A 15607-nucleotide genomic window follows, 5' to 3' on the forward strand; every position below is an offset into this window, starting at 1 on the left:
GGGATCCAGCCATTAAACACTCTGCTAGTTCCATTCAGTTTCCCAGACTCCACCCAGCAAGGGAAGGGATTATGGGGTCATTAAATGAAGATGAAGATGATGATGATGATGATGATGATGATGATGATGAATAGTCTGCAAACTGGAAAAGAACTAAGAGGGTTTTTTGCAACACATAAAAGCTACATTTTTAAAACTTCAGTAAATTATCAGTGCTAGACTAAATGTTTTTCCAAAACACCCAATGCAGACAGGTAATATTGGTATCTGAAACAGAAAATAGAAAATAGTATTTTCCTCTATGGAAAATACTACTTTATTTGCTGCATTCGATTGATGCCCCCAAATGGCTGTCTAAGATCTCTACTTTATGAACAGAGAGCTTTGTTTAGTTTTTTGATTGATTGATTGATATACAAAGGTAAAAGTAAAGATTTCCCCAGTTGTTTCCCACTCTGGGGACAGTGCTCATCTTCATTTCTTAGACGGGGGACCCTGCATTGTCCAAAGACATTTCCATGATCATGTGGCCAGTATGATTATATGCTGAAATGCATGAAATACTGTTACCTTCCCACCAAAGTGATTCCTATTGCTCTACTCAATTTTGCATGCTTTCAAACTGCTACGTGGACAGGAGCTGGGACAAGTAATGGAACTCTTCTGAGTGACACTCAGGTCTTGAACCTAGGCTGTAAGCTTTCAAATCTGGCTGACAAGCTCACTGTCCTTAACTGTTGAGCCATCACACCCTTTTATTTTATATCTACCTTTATAGTTATAGCCTACCATTCCCCACTCATTGAGGGAACCACGTAGAACACTCTAGTTTTTCTCCTATAACAACAGTTCCATGAGATGCATTCAGCTGAGACAGAATGATTGGCAAAATCATCAAGTGAACTTCCAGAGTTGAGGAACCTGGCTTTTCCTTGTCCTAGTCCAGGGGTGTCAAACTCAATTTCATTGAGGGCTGCATCAGGGTTGTGCTTGACCTTGGGGTGGGCATGGCCAGAGTAGGCATGGCCAGCTTGATGTCACTCTTGTCATTGTTCCTGAGCTCCATTTTTGGCTGCAATGGCCTCCTTCAACCCTCTGCCAGCAAAAATGGAGCTCAGGAGGGCCACAAGCTCCATTTTTGCTGGCAGAGGGTTGCAGGAGGCTGTCACAGCTGAAAACAGAGCTCAGGAGCCTGTTTTCACTGGCAGAGGCAATGCAGGCTGCTCCTTTGCTGTTTCCAATGCAGCCCGGTGGGCCAGATCTAAGCATCCTGTGGGCCGGATCCGCCCCTCCCCTGGACCTTGAGTTTGACACCCCTGTCCTAGTCCAATGTCATTGCCACTATGTCAGAGTATATTCATGAACTGGAATAGAGCTTAGTAACAAGGTCAGCCAATGAGAGCTGAGTTGAGGGCTGAAACTTAAAGAGAGAATCTGGGCATGGTTTATGTCTGTTCTGTGCTCAGCTCTAAAGTGAAAGAGAAACCAACTAACTTGCTTGCTTTTCTGCTGAAGTTGAGTTGCTATGTTTTCTTCTGTTTGAGTTTGCTCCATGTTGGAGAAATCTACAACTGGTTTGTAAAATTTACTTCATGTATTTATAAAGAATTTAAATGAAGTCTCAGCCATCTGTGTTTATTTTTCTGGCACTGAATTTACGCTGCAAAATTCTGAAGACACTACAACACACTGACTACCATCCGATGTTGCCTTCTATTATCATGTGATTTTGGCAGAAATTTCCAACCTCCATTGTATCTAGTTTATAGTAGTATGTTCTATCAGAAAAGCCAGTGAAATGATTAGTCTAACTCAGAAGAAACAAACTTTCCAAAAATAAATACTGTGTTTAACCAACTTCAGTCTGTGGTTGTAAGAAAAATTTAAAGATCACAAGAATATCATTCACAAAGGCACATTTCATTTATGTCACCTTGATATTTTGACTTAAGAGAATGAATTTTCCATTGGAAAACTATTTTGGACAATAGGAAAGGGTCTCTAAGTTCAGCCATAAGCGCTCATCCTCTTCAATTCTAAATGAACTTTAATAGAGCTGCTCTCATGCTATTAATATTCGTTGGAAGTTGCTGAAATATTAGGAAGTACCTAACACATTCTTCATCACAGCAAGTGCATCACTCTTGGGAGTTCCAAACATGCAAGGTCAGCCTGCAGTTGGAAGGTTAATGCCTTGTAATTTTTAGATATAGCTATTTATGCAGATATAAAATGCTACATCATTCATGCACAAATTAGTAAAATTTCTTCATACATTTATGAACTAAATGCAACAGCATGAAAATAATTAGCACATTTGTCTAATCTTACCTTATTTCTCCATACATCACACAGCATGATTGGAAAACACGACTGGATTCTTTTATTTGATGTGTCTATGTATGATTCACCCTGTCTGTCTTACAAATTGCAAAGGGATTTAGAGTAGTGTCAAAATGTATTTGACTGCTGATAAAATGCTTCCTTTTTAATGAATTAGCTTAATCTTAAAGAGCTACATGTAATTATTAGTTCACATTGTGCTGCATCAAAAATTTACATTTGCCTTCCACATTCTAGAGGTTATCAGATGTGTTGTGATAAAAACTCCCAGAATTCCTCACCAGCAGGGTTTACAAACTGAATTCTAGAAGTTGTAATCCAGTAAGTTACAGTAAGACTGCAAACTAAGGAAGGCTGATTTACAAGAAATTAACCAAATTCTTTCTTCTTTCCTCTGCTTCTTATTCTATCTTCTCACACTGAAAAAGAAAAGGTATCCAGAGGATTAGTTCTGTTCTTACTTGTTTCTCCTTTCTGGAAAGAAGTAGGCACCATGATCCAGAGGTAGAGAAAGGGTGAGAGTAAGGAAGAAAAAGATTAATTGAGGATCTCTTGCTGAAACCTGAAATTGATATGCCACTATCAGTATACAAAACGTAAGCACACCTTCACATTGAACTAATGATATGAATAAAATGGAAAGATATGAGCCAGAAATGTATGTGATAGAAATTCAGGTTGTAATAAAAGTAAATGGAATGGAATGATATAAATTCATTAGAAAATATTGTAACAAAGTATATAAAAGATAGATGAGCATCAAGACTGTCATATACAGGAAAGCTTTGTGGTCATATAACTTTTATAAACTTTGTTCCAGGAAAAATAATATTCTTATCATATCTTGTAGACTAATCCATTTGTTATCAAAGCAGTCTGTAGTCCATAAAAATCTAATGGAATAAGATACAGATTCAGGTCAAGATTGTGTTTAACTTCCATTTTCTGTCTGTCATATAAGTCAATAGATGTCACAGAAAACAGCAAAGCACTGTACCTGGACACATGTTATGCTGTAAGAAAGTTTTGCTTCTACTAAGTGCCTAGCAGTCAGTAAAAGATGTTCTAGTATCCTACAAGATATGTTACATGCTTACAGATGCTTTATCATACTAGCAGGAAGGTGAAATAATTACCGGTAATATCAGAATTTGTATGTTCAGATTTGCTACAAGCTGGAAAAAGATCTTAAAATATAAATTTCAATTGAAAGCACTCTAGGCAATAAAATATTCTGAAAAACCTGTTTTTCATATATGATACAAGAACATTATAGTACAAATAATATTTGATTTGACTTGAATTACAATATAGCCTCCAACTTTAAAAAATTGAGATGTTGTAATCAACATATTTGCCAGTAGAGGGCAGAACATACACATGTAACTTCTGCAAAGATCACATAAATGAATATTTTAGTGATTTAGAAGGGACCTGGTCCTTCTGTTTAATCTTTCATGGCAAAAAAATGACAACAAAACAACCTTCTATTGAAAAACAATATGCTCCAAAAGTTGTTAAAAACTCAAATTTAGGCTCTATTACTTAATAACTGTTGCCAGCCTCCCAGTCCAAATTACTGTGATCTTTTAAACTCTGTACCATATTGCAAAGAAAGCCAAAAGAAAAAAAATAACATAACAGTCTTAAAAAGGAGCACATCACACTTGTTTTTAAGGGAAAAATTTACCTTGGCATGGTGATTAAAATGAATGCAGAATAAAAAATTCTCACAAACAAGGCTTGTGTAAACTCTTGACATGGGGAATTGGAATTTCCCAGTGCTATTAACACTTAGCAGTTGGAGCCCTGTACCAGCCAAGAACAAGTGATTAAAGGGTATTTGTTTAAACTAATTTCAGTCTGTATATTGGGTCTATGGAGACTGGGGTTACTCTGCTGGAATTTTGCAACACTACTAATTGGTTACAAATTTAACAGTGGCAGAGTTCCCACAGGAGCATTGCTATGTATTCATTAACTGTACTTGCTCTACAGATCTATTTGTGGATTAAGCATTTGTGGCATGAGGTGCCCTGGGCTGTTTCTGAACAGTTGGTTAGCGATATGCCATTGTATTAGACTTCTCTATCCCGCAATTTATTACCAATGCATAAATAACTGAATGGAGTTCTATGAGATCATTTCAGGAACCAAATTATAATTGCATGCACTCATTGGGGCTGTTCACGTATGTCAGCAAAATTACAATTAAAGAAAAAAGACACATAACTAGCATTGCATGTTGGTCTTCAAATTATTGATCCTTGGACAATATTCCATTGTTCTACAGGAAGCTAAAATGTCTCTATTTAGTTTAGTTTATTTATTTGGTTACTTAAGATGAAAATAATAATAAGAATGTAGGGACCTATTAGCTGTGCAGTCATACACATAAACAAACCAGACTAATGCATCTATTCAGCAGACTGGGACATATGTCCCAGAGGATGACAGCCATCCATCGATAAAAATCTGCTTTCTTTTTCTCTTGAATCTCATTGCACATCACAGATAAGTATGTAGGTGAGCAACAAAGGGACTTTGCACTTAAGATGTAAACAAGGGGATATTAATGAAAGTAGGTTTAATTATAACACAACAATCTAAGGAAACACTAAAATAATAAATGTTAAAATGAAAACATGTTGTTTACACATCCACATTTTGTTTCAGTTTCGATTAGGAATCTCTGGAAGCATTATCTTCCTCCTTCTAGGATAAGAGTTGGAGAACAGTCATTTGATCTAATCTGCCAATCATAATGAAAACTGCACCTGGCAGGTGTTGCATTTATGTCTGACAAGCTAATTGATTATTTCCTATGCAAAACATTATGGACACACTAACTAAAGAATTAATCTAAACTGCCCCCAGATTTCACTTCTTATTTAAACAAGAAAGCCAGACCCCTTGAAAGAGCAGTCAATAAAATGTAATTTCCTTGCTGGAGTAATCTATGATCTAAACCAGCTTATTAAATAGTATCATACTGGTTTTCTGGGTTCCAGAACATACTATGTGATGATTTGGGGAACACTTGTCAATGGCTTGAGAATTCTACCCTGTTCCATTCCATATTAGAATTGATGAGCAACCCACAGATTCCCTAATTTGCTGGCATTTATTATACTCAACCCTCCTAATATTTATAAAACCAGAAGGTTGCATCTCTTTTACAACTTGGGCACTATTAGTTTCAGTTCAGTTTAACACATGGCCTTGTTTGTTTTTATTTTTTTGAATACCAATAATTTTACTCGTATTTTCTAGTCAACTGATTCTCCTTCATTTTTATGCACTGTAAAGAGGTGTCAATCATAATTTTTACATTTTGAAAAAGCCTGTGTGGTTCAAACAGCCTATTGGTGCTGTTAGAACCTCATAGGACATCCTAAGTGAATTGGGCTGAATCTTTGTAATGGAGTACTCTCAAAAGTTACCCCACCTTGCCATTCCGAAATGATATCTTGGCTGACAGTATCATAAGGTATTGTGAAATTTTACTGTGCAGCATCTGAGCTTTATGAGTTATTCACATTTTTATATATCATCAATTAACTTGTAATTTTTGTCTGAACTATAAGGAAAATATTGCTTACAAACAAAGCAATAGTTCAGCACAACTAAAAGAAAATATGTAAAATTGGTATTTATTCATTGGTTTCAAATTGGAATTGTTTTCCATTGTATGCTAGTAAATAATATCCTATTGTAGAAGGAAAAATCCATCTGGTTCAATTCCAAGCTGGGAGAAAGGTGCTAGAAATAAAATGGAGGCTGATTGGAAAGAAGGATTCCATTTATTGATGAGTAAAACCAACATGTGGTTCTGAGACAGCTGACAAATTGATTGAATGAGTGGGTGAATCTTTATAGGTTTCTGTGCTGCTGCTGGGGGCTGTGCAATGTAGTGAGCTCTGTGTCTTTTGCTATTTTAATGGTGGTGGATTAATCCTATTATGTCCTAAAGGTCCTGTCCTGTTCTTAGAATTTGGGAGGAGAAGGATGTAAATTTTAATCTCATTGCTGAAGGTTAAGGTATTTTGTTTCTAAATAGGATGGGCCAGTCTTTCTTAATGGGCACAAAATATCCATCAGTAATGACTTCACTTTCAGGCATCTGCTGGAAGCTATTAAGAAAGATTGTGGCTGCTTTCTGCCTCTAATAACATGTTTCTACATTTCTCTTTTGTGGAAGTATAATATTCTTCCTCTTTTAATATTTCCCAAAATATTTCATTCTCTAGGATAGGGGAGGGCTTCCCACACTATGTTCTCATTATTGATATAATCTTATAAGTTTGTAAAAATTTTCATGGATGAAAAAATACTGGTAGCATTGCCTCTAATCAAATATTATCATCAAACACCAATGTAATTATAATGGTGCTAATCCCTACTTTTATTTTGAAACCATGTACCCAGTACGGATATTAAGAAAACTCAAGGTCTGCCTCAGTATTTCATCATTTGGCACCCACAAATCCCAGAATTCCAATCCACTTTAATAAACCTTTGAAGGTTTAGCAGCCTGATTTTTTTTCAACTTTCATTTCTAAAATATTCCTAGTAGTATCTTGTTCTATAACTGGAAAGAAACAATAGCAACAGGAAGTAAATAGATTCAGCTGCCTAATTATTTTCATTGTTTTGACTAATAAATGTTAAGGCACCAGGATGTTTGACAAGGTCTTGGGCATTAGATGTGGAATATTTTATGTTATTTTTATTACATCTAATCAAAATGTTCTGATTTAACATAACTTGAATAATATGGAGCCTTTCAGATATGTTGAATAGAACTGAAGCCAGACAGATTTGGAAAGCTCTAGTCTGGGGGAAATTAATTTCGACCAACTGAGATTTTGCTGTTCAGCAATGGCTTCCAAGACTTGCCACTGACCAGCTAAGGCTTCACATGAACTACATTTCTGGTCATATCTAAATAAGGTTTCTTCAATCTTATATATTGCAAGTATAACCTTACTTTCCAGTCTATTTGTCAAGCTGTAACTTCAGGAAGCGTGGTAATATTTGATATCCTAACCTGAATATGGTCACCTTTATACTTCCTAGATGACAATTTCCATTTTAACTCTCTGACAAGGAATAATGAGTTTCATAAAGTACATAGATCTGATTTTATTTTATTTTTATTTTCAAATCAGTGCTGAATACTTGTTTCATTACATAGGAATTCTTGTTCCTCTCCATAGCACTGAGACCTCAGTCATTCATATAAACTATGGAGATTTTTTGTGGAATGCAAAGCAAAAAGGAATGAGAACAAAAGTGTTATAACTATTCTACGCAAAGCAAAAGGAATACAGAAGAAATCTGCCTGCCTAATTCATTCCCTCAGCACTTCTGGCTGTGCTGAAGCATCTAAGTGGTTCAGATAACAAGAGCTGGATCTATAACTTTCTGCATTTGCAGAAAGACTTCTGACCCTTTCCACCTGCTACAGCACATTCCAGACTAACCCGTGTTCTGTTGCTGAGTTGGGAACAGAGGCTGAAAAATCACAACAAGGCTTTTCCTGGGCCAGCTGTCTTAATATTCTTTGACAATAGGAAGAAAAACTAATTACTGTATGATGTTCATCACAGCACATCTTTCAAAACTACATCATTGGTTGAAACTTTGACTGCAGAACCCTTTGATATTGACTTACAGTGGCATTTTTAAATGTGATGACTTCATCTTTTTTCCTCTTAGCATTGTTCTTGTGTTGTCATTTCATCAGTATTGTTTCTTGGAGAACATGCATAGCTAGCAATCTTCAGATTATTAATGTTCTTAGTATTGCAACTATTGGTTGTGTCAGTTTTTAGAAAAATGCTCAATCTGCAGAGCCCCTCCTATCAATGAAAACATTTTCTAAATAATTGACACAAAATCAGCTGCAAAACCTAGGTAGCAGATTAATACTTTTTTGATGCAGTTATAATATTCAGGAATGAAACAGTACAACAGTATTTATTTATGCCAAAATATTTATTTATTCCCATAACAGTATTTATTTAGAACTGCTGATTCAGTTCTAAAGAAGAATTATTGAGTCTATCATCTGCACCTCTATAACTGTCTAGTTTGGCTCTGCAACCAAACAAGATAGACACAGACTTCAACGGAAAATTAGAACTGCAGAAAAAACAATTGCTACAAACCTGCCTTCCATTAAGGACCTGTTTACTGCACGAGTCAAAAAGAGGGCTGTGAAAATATCTATAGACCCCTCACATCCTGGACATAAATTGTTTTGATTTCTATCCTCAAAACGGCACTATAGGGCACTGCACACCAAAACAACTAGACACAAGAACAGTTTTTTCCCGAATGTGATCACTCTGCTAAACAACTAATTCCCATAACACTGTCAAACTATTTAGTAAGACTGTATTACAATTATTCTTCTCATCCTTCCTACTAACTATCTTTTCCAACTTATAACTATAACCGTGTTTTATCTTTACAATTTATTTACAATTATATCTTTACAATTTATTTACAATTATATCTTTACAATTTATATTGTTTTATTTGTTCCCTAGTATGATTTGATTGCTTATTAATAACCTATATTATGAATCTTATGATTCTTGATGAATGTATTTATTTTTTCTTTATGTACACTGAGAGCACATGCACCAAAGACAAATTCCTTCTGTGTCCAAACACACTTGGCCAATAAAGAATTCTGTTCTATTCTATTATTTATCTAGGCCGCTCCATTCAGATTGGCTTGGTGAGGGGCAGAATGGATTTTGTGGATCTAGTACAGGCTTTTACTTCTTCTAGCTCAAACAGCACACTGAATATTCAAAGCATAGCATATAAAACTAGAAATATGATAAACCCTACTCCTAGTCTTACAAGCATTCAGTTCTGAAAGCAAAAAGGCTGTTATCATGATAATTTCAGAAGGATATCAAAGTATAATCATTGTAAATATGATTGCAGAAATATTATTTAATCATTGCAAATGTTCTGTAATATATGTGTACTTCTGAGGATTAAATCTAATATCAAAGTGGCCACATAGGGCACATAGTTATTTATCAGACCCATTTCCAGCACACTTGTCATTTAAATAAAAGTACAGATTAAAAACTAAGTGAGACACTACAAATGTAGGGTGACAGACAACTGTGTTGTTATTGGAGGTAGAAACTGGGAAGATCCTTTAAGAGCTATCAAGAATCCAGAAATGATCTCTAAAAAATTCAAAGTTTAAAAAGGTTTATGCTCTTTGCTTAAGGAATCTGTGGCTCTCTAAATCTTGTGCTCTAGAGTTGATAGGATTACAATTCACCAGTATCTGCAGCATCAAATATTTCTATGGAAATTCTCAATTATCCAGGTCATGGTTGTCCCAAAAGTGCTGTTTAAAAGGCAACTGGACTATCACAAATGAAGGTAACTGGACCTTCTTGGTTTTTTCCTTGAAAGCATTTCACTTCTTATCCAAGAAGCTTCTTGGGTGAGAAGCGAAATATTTTCAAGGAAAAAAACCAAGAAAGTCCAGTTGCCTTTTCAAAAAGCACCTTTGGGACATCAAATATTTCCCACTCCTACTATATTGTATTATAGACACTGCCTGCTAGATATCTGTCTGCTGCAAATAAGATGTTTCAGTGCCTCCCCAAGAAACCTTTTGAGATGATAAAGCAGTTGGCAAATGAGAAAAGATAACTGTAGACCAGGTAGTTTTCTATGGCCTCCTAAGGGGGCAGAGCTCCTTTTCACTTTTGGAACATTTATCACCCAACAGGCAGACTTTATTACTATTGTACCTAGAAAAATGGAAAGAAAAATAGCTTGCTTGTGTGGTGCTGTCATAATAACTGGATATAAGAAACACCGCTTAAGCACAGTTACTATGAATACTACCATCAAAATCTTCTTTCTATCAGTAAAATCTAGAATTCCACTAGATATTATGGCTGACAAGTCAGTGAAATAAATTACAAATCCTTGTAATATTATTTAATCGCTTAAAATGAAATACACTCACTCCTCTTTCCCCAACCTGGATCTCTGTAGATGTGTTGACTCCATTCCTGGCTAGTTGGGAATTCTGGAAACTACTGTTCAGCAAACTTTACAAGTGAGAGAACTAGTTTGAAAACAAGAAGAAACTAAACTTCTATATATCTCAGTAAATAATGAGCTTTGAGAATGAAAGCTATTAGTTGGAAAAGTTGCTATTAGATTCCTTCTGATTTTTTTGCTGTAGACTAAAACAGATGCCAATTTCCAAAATTTGCCATCATTGCAATAAGCTAAGCTTGTCTCTTCCAAAGTAACCCCAGAATTCCATATTAAAATCCAGGTATCTTATAGCTGCCAAGGTTGAGAAACACTGATCTAGATGAAAAAGGTCTAAAGCTTTAGGTGCATTATTATATGCAATATGTAGGTTGTAAGATGCTCTCAGCAGTTTAAAACTCGTTTTGAATTGAATCTTAATAAATTAGATCATATTTCACAATACAGCACACTCTTGTCCAACTCTTGAAGGCATAAAACAGTGGAAACACAATAAAGGCAGTTTTGTTCTTCATGAAGGAAATTAGTAAGTGAAAATGAAGAATATGAAAGTGAAGATTAGTTAAAGAAAAGTTCCCCAAACTGCTGTTTTGAAGTATTTCAACTACATTTTATGTACACTATAACCCTTGTTTTGATATGAGAATAGGACTAGCAGTAGGTACGCTTCTGATAATATGTTGCTTATAATTTGCCTTATCAGTGTTGTAATAAATAGGCCAAAAGATGCAATATACATTGCTTCAGTATAAAAGAGGGGCCCCCCCCCCCCGCCCGAGCGCACCGCCCCCCCGGAAAAAGGCCCCATTGGGGGGTGGGGTAAAAAAGCCGGCCCCCCTGTGAAAATAAAAAAAAAATCACAAAATAACCCCCAAAAAAACCCCCAAAAAAAAAATATAAAAAAAAAAATGACCAAACCTTTCAGGAAAAAAACACCAAAAAACAAAAAACAACAAAAAAAACCCAACAAAAAAACCATTATAAAAAAACCCCCAAAAAACCCCACCCCACCCCCCAAAAAAAAAAACCCAACCCAACCCCACCCCCCCCCCCCCCCCCCCCCCCCCCCCAACCCCAACCAAAAACCCAAAAAAATCACTGGTATAGATGATATATAGAGGTGGGTGAAAAAAGAAAGAAGCAAACCATTACTGTATAGTTTTATTGTTATTTATACATCATGGACACACACAAAAGCTGTTAGCTCCTCAAATAGCAAGTGTCAAATTCTGCACATCCACCCAGTTGGTAAAATAAGTCAGTTAATTTGGCAGGTAAATATTAAGTAATCAAATTGTCAGAATAAGAAATGGGCTAAGAAAGAAAGACAAAGAATGAAAAACTTATGAAAGTTGAAAAGATTTTAAAAGAACTGAACAGAAATGCGGACTCTGCATCTCAATGTACTACTACTTATACAATTTCTAATGTGAAGTGTCAGAGCATAGAGCTATCATCTTCATAAGCTTTCCCAAAACATATAGTATCAAGCTAATCTATGAATTGTATTACTTCCCCTCAACAAAAGCTATTCTTTTTCTGGATCTTCACATGATGATGTGTCTACCCTCCTTTTTTTAATTCTAAACACATTGACATTTTGACAGCATGTTGTAAGTACTTAAAGAAAATGGGGCAGGTTACCCATTCACAAAATGGCTGCCATAGGGGATATTTATTTATGTATTTATTTATCAAATTTATATAACCACCCTTCTGACACATGAGACACATGAGACTCCAGGTGGTATACAATAAACATAAATGAGAAAAATACATAAAAAATACCCATAACTGCACAATTTTCCTCCCCACAAATTGCCAGTCTTCAAAATACTATTTTGTTTTATTTATTTTTTCCTGTACAAGTGATCACATTTAAGAATAAAATAGTAGCTAAAGACATTCTTCATATTTCATTCTTTCAACTTTGAGACTCTCTTAGTCAGCAGGAAAACTCTTCAAAAACTGAATAGGACCACATTTGGGATAGGCAGAGAATCCAGCAATGAAATTTTAAAAACAATGAGTCTGGGGAGCCAGAAAAAAATCCTGATTGCATGTGTTAGATTGGTGGTTGGAAATGAAGACGAGGAGTCAAAGTACGTTTCAATGTTTATTCCTCAGGTGAGTACCTGCTACAATGTAACCATTCTGGGCTCTGCTGGCTGGCAGCCCACTTTTATACAGGGCTGTCAGCCGCTAACCAATAGCTTTGAATTATGTTCCCATGCTTAGCGTGGCAGGAAAACTCTGGCCGTGAATGCACGGACATAACACCCTGCTGGAACTTTTGGTTTAATTTCTTACACTACAATTGTAGTCCTCCTGGTATGCCGGGTGGCGACAGTTGCATGTCGACTTGCAGTTCTCCAGTATTCTTGACAGGTCTTTGTGAGTCGTCCACATTCCCAAGCATCTTTGCCTGGAGTGGACGGGTTGCTGGTGTTCTCCTGAGTGTTCAGCTGGGTGTGTTCTTTGGCTTGAGTCAGGATCAGGGGCAGTCGGGCCTCAGTGGAAGGTGTTTCATTTGACATGGGACTCTGCCCGCAGGTACTGATATGTCTCCAAGTAATCCATTACATTCTTCTGTGCTCCCTCTGGGGTTTGTTTCCTCTGGCTCCATGGCAGCCTTCCTCTCCGCTCAGCTCCAGAGCTGGTCGATGTGCCTGCATCCTGACTGGCCATCCCAGAGTTCCACACTGTATAAACATGGCCCCATGGCTTCCACAACTCGGGCTGGCAGCCAGGTGGGGTGGCCCATGTAGTTCTGGGCGTATACTCGGTCACCTTGTTTGAAGTTTCTGGCTTGGTCTCCCCCCACCACACACACTTGGGGCTTCTGTCGAATATTCAGGGTATAATCTATCTAGGTTCATTCTCAATCGGTGGACCATGAGTAATTCAACTGGGCTTCTGCCAGTGGTCTCCCTTGGGGTGATATGCTGAGTTAGCAGGTATTTTGTGAGTTTCTCTTGGTGGTTCCCCGGGTCCATTCGGGCCAGCGCCTCCTTTGAGATGCACACCATCTGTTCCGCTTGTCCATTACTTGTGGGCTAAATGGTGCACAAGGGTATGGCATATTCCATGGTTTGCCAGGAATCCCTCGAATGTGACTGCTGTGAATTGTGATTCGTTATCAGATACCAGCACATCCAGCAGGCCATGGGTTGTAAACATTTTACCTAGCACCCCAATGACTGCGTCCATCATGGTTGACTTCTAGCCATTTTGAATAGGCATCTACCATGACTAGGAATGATTTCCCATGGACTGAACCCCAAATGGTGATGCATCACACACCAGGACTAGTGGCAGGTTTTCACTGTATGGAAATTAAGTTTTTTACTCTCACAAATGCAGCCGCTTCTTTTCGCCCCCAGTTCCAGGGTGCCTTTTTGTCCAAAAGTCTGTGGAGTGGTTCTGTGACAGACGCCTTATGCCTCAGAAATGCACTGTAGAAGTTGAGGAGTCCTAGGAAGGCTTGGAGTTCTGTCTTGTTCTTAGGTGTTGGCGCAGCTTGTATTGCCTTTATTTTTTATTTGGTGGGGTGCAAATCATTTGCATCCACTAGGTATCCCAGAAACTCAACTTGGTTGACAGCAACCTTGCATTTCTCTTTCTTTACCTTAAGACCCACTTTCTGGAAACTTTGTAACACTATTCATAGTCAGTCGAGCAGTTCAGGTTTGCTGAAGTATGACACAACCCCAGGAATGCCATGTAGCAACCGTTCCATCAGGCTTTGGGATAGGCCTGGGGCTACGCTTAGCCCAAACTGCAGGTGGCGACAATGAATTGCTCCCCTGTGCATTATGATCTTTTGGGCTTAAGCTGTGGCTTCATCCACTGGGAGTTGTTGGTAGGCTTCGGCGAGATCCAACTTTGCAAAGATCTTGCCTTCCCCTAAGGAATGCAGCAAGTGTTGCACTACCAGTACCAGATATGCATTCTACTGAGGGGCCTTATTTAGGATGCATTTATAGTCCACACGTATATGGACCAACCCATCTGGTTTCACTGGAGTAACTATAAGGGTCTCCCATTTTGCGTCATCGACCGGTTCCAATAATCCTTGTTGGATAAGTTTGTCCAGCTGTTCGTCGACCTTGGGCTTCAGTGCAAAGGGTACCCTCCTTGATTTCATTCTTATATTCTCCCAATTTTCCATCAAAGACTTCTGTGAATTCTTTGCCCACATCCTTGGCCATTTGATTGAGAATTGTATTCACTCTGGTGACTCCTAGCCCCAGGGACACAAACCAGTCTAGTCCCAGGAGCCTAAGCAATGAGCCTTCTATGATAACCAGCTGGAGCTGTCCAGAAAAATCTTTATATTCCATATGGAACGTGCCACTTCCTATAATTAGGATGTTATTTCCCTGATAGACTCTGAGGTGGATGTGGCTGTTCGTGAGGCTGGTCCTCTGCTCTTGCAGTACCAATTCTTGGAAGGTTTTTCAGGACACAATCATCATTGCCAACCCCGTGTCGACTTGCATCTAACAGAGTGACCTTTCGATGCAGACAATGATGTGGATTTTTGGCATCCTAGCATCCTGGCCTGGTTGCTCACTTTTTCCATGTGGTATGCGTCAGTGTAGATGGTGAAGCAATTATCTTCCTGGGCTCTTTGTCTTGGCGGTCCACAACTTTCCCCAGCTTGGTGAGTTTGTGTTGGCCCTGTTTCGGGGGCAGAGAACAACACACGGCAGACTTGTGCGAAATGTCCCTTCTTCCCACTCCTCCTGCAAATGGTGTTCTTATGCCGACGTGTGGCTCATGGGGGATCCCTGCCACAACCCAGGCATGAAAATGGCTTCTGAGTGGCGGCCATGTCACGACCGACCTTTTCTGGCTACTTTTAACTTATGGACATTATCATTGTTGTCGTCATCCTCTTCGGTGTCTTCCTGTAGTTACGTCTCTTTGCAATGGATGGTTGCCTCCCTTCTGGCCATCTGTGGGCTGTTTGATTTCTGGATCTCATCCATCAATCTGCTGGACAATTCGACTGCTTGGGCATCTTCCAATGCTGTTTGTAGCAATAACATTGGTCTGGCGAGTAATCATCTCTGTAGTTTAATGTCCCACAACCCACAGACCAACCTGTCCCTGAGGGCTTCATCCAGGTTGCTGAATTCACAATAGATGGCTGCCTTCTGGAGGGCTGCCACATAACGGCTGATGGATTTGCCCTCAGCTTGGT

The sequence above is a fragment of the Notechis scutatus genome, chromosome 5, assembly GCF_049901735.1.
Source record: "Notechis scutatus isolate UNSWTSFEM ecotype Mainland chromosome 5, rNotScu1.2, whole genome shotgun sequence".
NCBI classification, from domain to species: Eukaryota; Metazoa; Chordata; class Lepidosauria; order Squamata; family Elapidae; genus Notechis; species Notechis scutatus.